General features: G+C 34.2%; 1 pseudogene; it reads right to left on the minus strand.

Annotated features, from left to right (window-relative positions):
- Positions 1 to 262: 262 nt before the first annotated feature.
- LOC149408877 (uncharacterized) lies at positions 263 to 1,865 on the minus strand (annotated as a pseudogene).
- Between the last annotated feature and the right edge of the window lie 6,912 nt (positions 1,866 to 8,777).

Here is an 8,777-nt window from a genome sequence, read left to right on the forward strand (position 1 = left end):
AATAAATTAAAAGTAATTATTTACTAAAAAATATAATGTATATACATATTATGCGTTCAAACACCACAATCATCATTTATTCCTATCATACTATGACACAAATATAATTATAATGGTTCCATGGCAACATGGAAAAGTGAAATTTCAGAAACCCTTTGAAGTCTTTAAAAGTGATGAAAAATAAAAATAAATAAACCATAATCCTAACTTAACCTATATAAGCTAGTTTTTTTTTAATTTTTAATAACTTTTAGAAGGGAGTCTAAAATGCCACTTGTCTGAGTTATCTGGTCAACATTTATAATACACATACTTTCTACACTTTAATTAACACATCTTGTAGATTAATTAGAGCGCAAACTATTCTTACGATCTGATCCATGATGGGGATATGATTGTGGTGTGTAGAAGCGTGCATTTTGCACATATCGAATTCCCGTATCCTGCTGATGACACGTTCTACGTGGATTCTTAATGCAGCTATCCTCTTTGCTTGCTTTACTTCTTCCGCAGTACAGAGCACATTAGTAAATACGCTAGGGGGACGTATTAGCTCGCACTGTCGAATTTGAAGAAGATTACTTATATTCTTAAATCCCCTGTCAGCCATTATGGACATGCCCGGCCGCAGAGCATCCAGGTATCCGCAATCCTCGACTATGGTAGCGTCTGAAGCGCGTCCACCATAACCACAAGAAATGTAATTCACCAATCCGTCCGGAGTACAAGACACGAGGTACTTAAGCGTGTTACAACTCTTGTATTCTGACCAGGTTAGTGATTGGATTATTGGGTTTGTTAATTTGAATTTCCAAACAGTCAATAATAGATTGTACCTTGGAATATCTTGATCTAAAACTTATGGGTAAATTATACCTAATTGTGCTTGCAGATGGCCATATAATAAGGCTTTTTAAAAATCTGTCCATTAACAAGACCGTTTTCATAAAAATCCGGCTTACAGATGGTATAGAAATTCCAAACTGCAGAGACAGTATGGCAAATGAGTCATCCAAGCGGATTTTCTTTAAACTTACTAAAATATTTGTTACCGGTGTGGGTATTTTGTTTGCCAAAATGGATATCAGATGGTACATGTTTTTTGGGATTCCTAGGCATAACCTAGGACTCCGTTCAAGGGCCATCAGGCTTGACTTGCGCATCTGAGCATTGAAAATTTGACTCTCAAAGTCGTCACCTGCAAAGTCTGGTGAAGTTGGACGATACGTAATATCCTCCAGTATGATATCTGAATCCGATGAGCCTGTTTCCTGAGGTTCCAGTGGTTTATTTATGGGTTCAACATGTGTCGCACCAGCTCGTGTAGGTCGTATCCTCTCCGCCGTCAAACTGACATCAAACTTCATTGGTGAGCAAGCTATATCGGTTTGTCGCCTTGATGTGGATGTTGCTTTACTACGAACATGACATTTGACGTTAGCTTGAACAGCCTTGTCCTGTGTTGCAAGTGACCAAGTTTGGGTAGCAACATGAAGAGGTCCTGCTTCAGCTACAGCTTGCTCTTCTGGCAGTGCCGAGGTGGAAGGCTGTGGCTCTGGCTCTTCTGGTTGGTTGTTGGTTGCTTGTAGAGCGCTTTTGATAACTTCCATGTGCAAACGCTTCAATCCCGTCTGCCGAGAAGTGGCTATTTTTTTTTTTTGGCACTCGAATTCATGTGGAATAACATTCTTTTTCAAGTGCATGATACCACCCATTAATCTGCATCTCATATAATTTTCAATGTCTTCTTCAAGCTAAAATATAAATAAATTAACATTAAATGTATGTATGTACATTATAAATGCCATTAAGTACCTATATAAACCTCAATGACTACAGCAGAGATGTTCAGTAGTTTGCAAAACAATCGTAAGATTTGAAAAAAAACATGCTTATGCTCGCAAAATTAGAATATCGTTGTTATACTGAATTTATCTTAAATTATGATAAATAAATATAGAATATTTTCAACCCATAGGAACTTACATTAAAATGGTGTTCGCAACAATGAAGATGACTTTTCAAAGAAATGCTTGGATTTCTTCTTTGATCCCGTTTCATTGCATTACACCATTTTTTCCTCATTTTCTCGTTCTTGGGAAAGCTTAAAAACACCTTATTTGGCGTTTTTACTGTAGTATTTCCACACATAGGAACCAAACAATACTTGTATCGCAAGTGAGAAGACATCGGAAAAAATATAACGATATAAATCAAACAAACTGGAAGACAACAAACAACACCAACTGTGACTTACGAATCATTTACAAACTGACAGATATCACCTATGGCGGGAATCAGTGTTACCATGTCCCAAAAACAAAAAACCATGTTTTACCAAATTTTGAAGAAAAAAAAAACATGTCTTTTTTAAAGTTTTTTTTATTGAGAATTTAAATACGAAAAAAACAGTAACGGATTTTCAATAATAGGACAATAACAAAAGTTTATATTTAATTTTTTGCTGTTGTCAAGAAAAATTTTTAGAACTTTATTAAATAATAATGAAAATTAAATAACTTTTTCAGGTCCATGAGACGAGGGAGAAAAAATTCTCCCAGAACTCCAATAATTTTTTTCCTACATTTTACAGTACCTAGTTAGCAGTGGCGTGCAGTGATTTTTTTGTGAGCTAGAGTGCTAAGATTGAAAAATACGACATTAATGATGTTGTTGTAGCTGAAAATGATTTTTTTGTTTTCGAAATATCAATTTATTGTGTGAAGATTTTTTAGCCATGGTAGTATAATTAAAAATTGCCTACCTTTGTTAAAAAATCGTCATACAAAAAAAAATTTCAGCTATAATAACATCATTAATGTCGTATTTTTCAATCTTAGCAATCTGCTCACTGAAAATTCACTGCACTCCACTGCCAGTTAGTTTTGGTACCTACATAAAGTCATGATATATAATATTTCTTTTAATATGTATTCATATTATTTATTGACAAAGACAATAAGTAGATAAATATACATTGTTATCATGTGAACCCATAGGTACCTATTGAAGTTTGAACTACATTCCTAAAGTTTGGGATTTTCCCCACGCGACCCATGCTGAAAATTCGTATCTCATTCGAAAGTACAGGTTTTTGGTGTATTGTTCGACATTGTTTTATTGAAAGAACCATGGAGTTAGAAATTACCCAAAATACCATGAAAACATGGTAAAAACCATGCACATGGTAACACTGGCGGGAATCGACAAAGCTGACCTTATAGAGCTATTCGGAGCGAAAACGTCGCTTTGGCGGCTTTTTAAAAATAGCACATTTTAAAGTGTTATAAAAATTTTATTCATCGTCGTAAAAATAAAATAAAAATTACATTACTTTCGTAATTATTTACTTAATTTTTTTAGACAATAAAAAAAACTGTAAAAAGACCCTATTGTAACTTACGGACCATTTACTAACTAAAACCTATCACTTATGACCAGAATCGACGGCGCTGACGTCACAGAGCTATTCGGCGCGAAATGATCGTTTCGGCGGCATTTTAAAAATAGCACATTTTAAAGTGTTATAAAAAATTTATTCATCGTCGTAAAAATAAAATAAAAATTCCATTATTATCGTAATTTTTTACTTATTTTTTTTAGACAATAAAAAAAAACTGTGAAAAGACCCTATAATAGTGTTTCATTTGAAATAATCCATCACAAATACGTAAAATTTAATTTATTCAAACAACTGTCATTCTTATTATGCGTAAATTTAGCATGTTATTATTAATTAACTCCTTTCTGTTCCGTGTTTTAACAATATATATACTCACCCTCTCTCTGTGAACGTCCTAATATCTATCTATTAAATGTAACTGTTGTTAATATCACTTAAAATGGGCGAAGCCCAACGAAGAGCCGCCCGCAGGGCCTAGCAGAAAAAAACCTGCGGAGCGGGTTTTTAACTGCTAGTCTGAATTAATGTGACAAATTCTTACGCCTGTCACCAAAAGACAGGTTTTCATTCGCCAAGGAGCACAAGCTCTGTCTCAACTGTTTACAAAATAAACATAATGCAAAAAATTGTCAGTCTCGTTTCTCTTGTAAGGAGTGTCAAGCTAGACATCATACCCTTTTGCATTTTCCAAAGAAAATGTTTGAAAATTCTGAAAATCAGGAAAATTCTGAAAATCAAGAAAATTCGGAACCACTTGCTTTAACAACGTTATACAATAAAAATAGTAAATCGGTACTGTTGTCTGTTGGTGTTATCAGTATAATGTTATCTATGGCCATTTCCTAATATATTGTCTGTGCTACACAAACCCTAGCTGCAGGGGCATTTAACTAAGCTTTGGCCATGAAACTCATTTGAAACCGCCACGCCCACCTCAAAATTCTTATAGAAAACGAATAATATGGCTAAAAGCTCAGATCTCAATGGTGAGAACAGAAGGATTGGTTTGATCTCTCGCTCTCTACCATAATGACTCGTGTAACAGAAAGAGATGACGGAATTATGCCGTTTGACAGTTTTCAAATCATTCAAACAAAATGACAGTGGTTTATTTATACACGCGGGTTGTCATTTGCTGCCGAAATACTATCATTTCCGTCGAAAATATTGCGTGTTAAAGTTGTTCGTGATAAAAATACAATATAAGCCAGTATAGTGTTAGCGAGTTATAAACATATTATATTCAACCTACCTACGTAAGTTCAAGTTTAAAGTGAATTAACAGTTTTAGGTTATTCGTTCGGTTTTTTGAACAATGCTTGATACTTGACATATGTCTTCCTCCACAACGTATAAATGTTATTTATTATATCGATAAACTTATTCATGTTATTGATTAGTGTTATCCTGTATTATCTTATTGTTTTGGTGAAATTAAAGATTTTTAAACATATGTAACCATGAGTTCATGAGGCTGAAAAATGTCGGAATTTTTCGTCGTACTGTCGGACAATCATGTTTTGGAAATTTTCTTCAGTGTTTTTGCAAATTTCTTGTCATTTTGGGTGTCTTCTTCTCAGATTAACAAGTTTCATCTTAAGGAAATGCACTGTAAAAGTTTATTTTCTTAGTCAGATGAACCTTGCCCTTGGAAAACATTTCGACATTTTTCTGCTTCAAGGACATTTTTATTTTTATAATAGTTTTTTTGGGCTAGTGAGTGAATAGAGTAGGTTGAGAGCAATTATGTTGTCTATGGTCGCATCTTTTTTTAAATGGCCTTGAGTTTCCTCTACCTTGTCTACTGCTCTGCTCCGCACGGTAGGTACTGCTTGTATATCTGTGGTTAAGTACTGTATAATTCTGTTGGATACAAAAAGCCGGAAGATATCGATCTAGAGAGTGGTATATTTATGCCTAGCTGTCACCACTTGTCAACAGATCGCCAGCTGGGCTGGTTTAATAAATAACATATCAAATACAAACGTGTTATAATATTCGTTCACCACAATACAACATGGTGTCAGGTGTGTCTTAATAAATATATTGTGAGTGAAGTCAAGTCAAGTCACATCAAGAGTCAATAATTTGTATCCAAAACAAATTGTCAAAAGAAATAAAATGTCGAGTCATATTGTGCCTATGGTGATTGTTCCAAATATGGCGGGTGAGTGGAAGAAATTTAAGCAATCATTCCTTATTTATATGATGGCTAATAATTTTAATGAAGAAAAGGAAATTCAAAAAGTGGCCAGGCTTCTACACACGATTGGCCCGAAAGGGGTAGAAATTTTTAACTCATTTGGCCTCACAATTGAGAAAAGTACGCTCGACGGTATTTTACTCCTTTACGATAAACACTTCATACCCACAATAAATGTGACAGTGGAACGATTTAAATTCTTCACGAGGAAACAAGGCGACAGTGAAACAGTCGAAGATTTTATTGCTTCGCTACAAAATCTAAGTCAAACTTGTGATTTCGGCAATCTACAAACATCCTTAATAAAGGACATATTCATATGTAACCTAAATCGAAATCTTTACTACTTGAAAGAAAGACTTTTACAAGAAACGTCGTTAAACTTGGAAAAAGCGATTAATTTGTCAAGAGCGATTGTTGTATCGAAGGAAAACACAAGAAGTCTTGAGGGGAATATTATACAACAAGTTCTACGAAGCCCTTCTTCATCTTCACTATCAGCCAGAAGCCATTCCAGAAGTCAATCCGGAAGTCCGAGCAATCATTCCAGAAGTCCATCGGGAAGTCCGAGCAGTCTATCCAGAGGTCAATCCGGAAGTCAGGGCGGAGTCTGTACCAAATGTGGACAAATTCACCGCACAAACTGCCCGGCATCATTAGCTAAATGCTTTAATTGTCTCAAGATTGGGCATTATTCGAAATTTTGTTTTAATAGGAAATTGAAAGGTAGGAAAATTAATGTTAATACATTGTCACAAAGTAAAATACCCAACCACGACTATACAATTGATACATTAAATTGTAACAATATTAATTCAACATTGAATTCATGGCACATTAATTTAAGAATAAATAATGTTATAATTTCATGTCTTATAGATACCGGTGCCAATGTAAATGTTATGTCTTTTACAAATTTTAATAAACTTGGTTTATCAGAAAAAATTATCACAGAAACAGCATTTAAAATAAATTCATTCGGTGGTACTAACATTCCTACAAAAGGAATTTGTAAGTTAAATTGTTTTTATAATAATGATAAAAATATGTCCATTCCCTTTGTCATCACTGAGTTGAAATCATGTCAAACTATATTAGGGCTAGCTACTTGCAATGCAATGGGAATAATAAAACGTGTGTATTCTAACACGAATAATTCTGAAAATATTCCCAACAATGATTTGTCAATGTATAATTCGAACAATTTAATAAAGAAATTTAACGATGTTTTTCAGGGTCTCGGATGCTTACCTCACGAATGTCATCTAACAGTTCGATCTGATGTTCATCCTAAAATCGATGCACCAAGAAAGATTCCATTCAAGCTGCACGATAAATTAAAAGAAGAATTAGATAGAATGGAGGAAATGAAGGTCATTGTCAAGGTTACAAAACCAACACCGTGGGTGAGTTCCATAGTTGTCGTAGAAAAAAAAAATTCACAGTTACGCATTTGTCTAGATCCACGAAATTTAAATAGGGCTATTTGCAGAACGCATTATCCAACACCTTCAATGGACGAAATTAGGTTTAAAATTAAAGGAGCGAAGTTTTTTTCAAATCTAGACGCATTTTCAGGTTTTTGGATGATACGCTTAGATAGTGAAAGTTCAGATTTATGCACTTTCCAAACACCTTTCGGCAGGTATCAATTTTTAAGACTTCCGTATGGAATTAATTCAGCTCCCGAATTCTTCTCTAGAATAATGACGGAAATATTTGCTGATCTAGAAGGGGTGATAGTTTTCGTTGACGATATTTTAGTATGGGGAGAGAATCTTGAATCTCATGAAAGGAGATTAGAAAATGTTTTTAAAAGAGCCAGAGAAGTAAATTTAAAATTCAATCTAAATAAATGTCACTTTGGCTTACAGGAAGTTACTTTTCTAGGTCATATCTTTAGCAGTCAAGGGATCAGGCCAGATGAGTCAAAGATTAGAGCTATTCGAGAATTACCTACTCCCACTTGTAAGAAAGACTTACAACGGTTTTTAGGTATGATTAATTACTTGGGATCTTTTATCAAAGATTTGTCAAAAGAAACAGAACTTTTAAGGACTTTGCTAAAGAAAGACGTCAGCTGGCAATGGGATGCCAATCACGATCAGTCCTTTGTCAATTTAAAGAAAATTATAAGTTCATCTCCAGTACTTATTAATTTTGACATTAAAAAACCGTTAAAATTATCAGTAGATTCTTCGCAGAGCGCAGTGGGCGCAGTTATTTTGCAGGAAAGTAGACCGATTGCTTATGCGTCAAAAACACTAACGTCCAGTCAGCAAAATTATGCACAGATAGAGAAGGAATTATATGCAATTTTATTTGGTTGTCAAAAATTCCATCAGTATATTTATGGCCACGTAGTAAATGTTGAAACAGATCATAAACCACTAGTCACACTTTTTAAGAAATCACTTTCTGAAGTTCCCGCAAGGTTACAACGAATGATGATGTCTCTACAATGCTACCATTTAGACGTCAGATATGTACCTGGTAAATTTATGTATATTGCCGATACATTATCTAGAGCGCCGTTACCTGATACAGAAATAACAGATGCGGAAAAAGAAATTGACATACATATCAATTTACTGATGTCAAGTCTGGCAGTTTCAGAAGAAAAACTGAAATTAATCACTGAGGCGACGAAACAAGATCAGTCTTTATTAACTTTAATGAAATATTATAAAACCGGTTGGCCGTCAAATAAAAATGTAATTGAACCCTGCGTTAAACCATACTGGAATTTTCAAGCAGAAATTCATGTTGTCAATGATCTGGTATTTAAGGGACCTAGTTTAATTATACCGTCAATTTTACGTCCTGAAATTTTAAAAGATGTACATAAAGGTCACTTAGGTATGTCAAAAGCAAAAAGTCTAGTCAGAAATATGATTTTTTGGCCGAATATTAACTCTGATATTAAAAACATTGTCGATCAATGTCAGATTTGTACTAAATTTAAACCTAATAACCCGTCACAGCCTCTTTTGCCCCATGGTATCACTAATTTTCCCTGGGAAAAGGTAGGTGTAGATTTAATGCATTTCAACAACTCAAATTATCTCATTGTTACTGATTATTATTCAAAATACATCGAAAATTCAATGTTACACAATTATAACGCGGAAACTGTAGTCACACACTTAAAATCTATATTTTCACGTCATG

This window comes from Hesperophylax consimilis, unplaced genomic scaffold, assembly GCF_061612785.1.
Source record: "Hesperophylax consimilis isolate HC1 unplaced genomic scaffold, BYU_Hcon_1.0 scaffold_46, whole genome shotgun sequence".
NCBI lineage: Eukaryota > Metazoa > Arthropoda > Insecta > Trichoptera > Limnephilidae > Hesperophylax > Hesperophylax consimilis.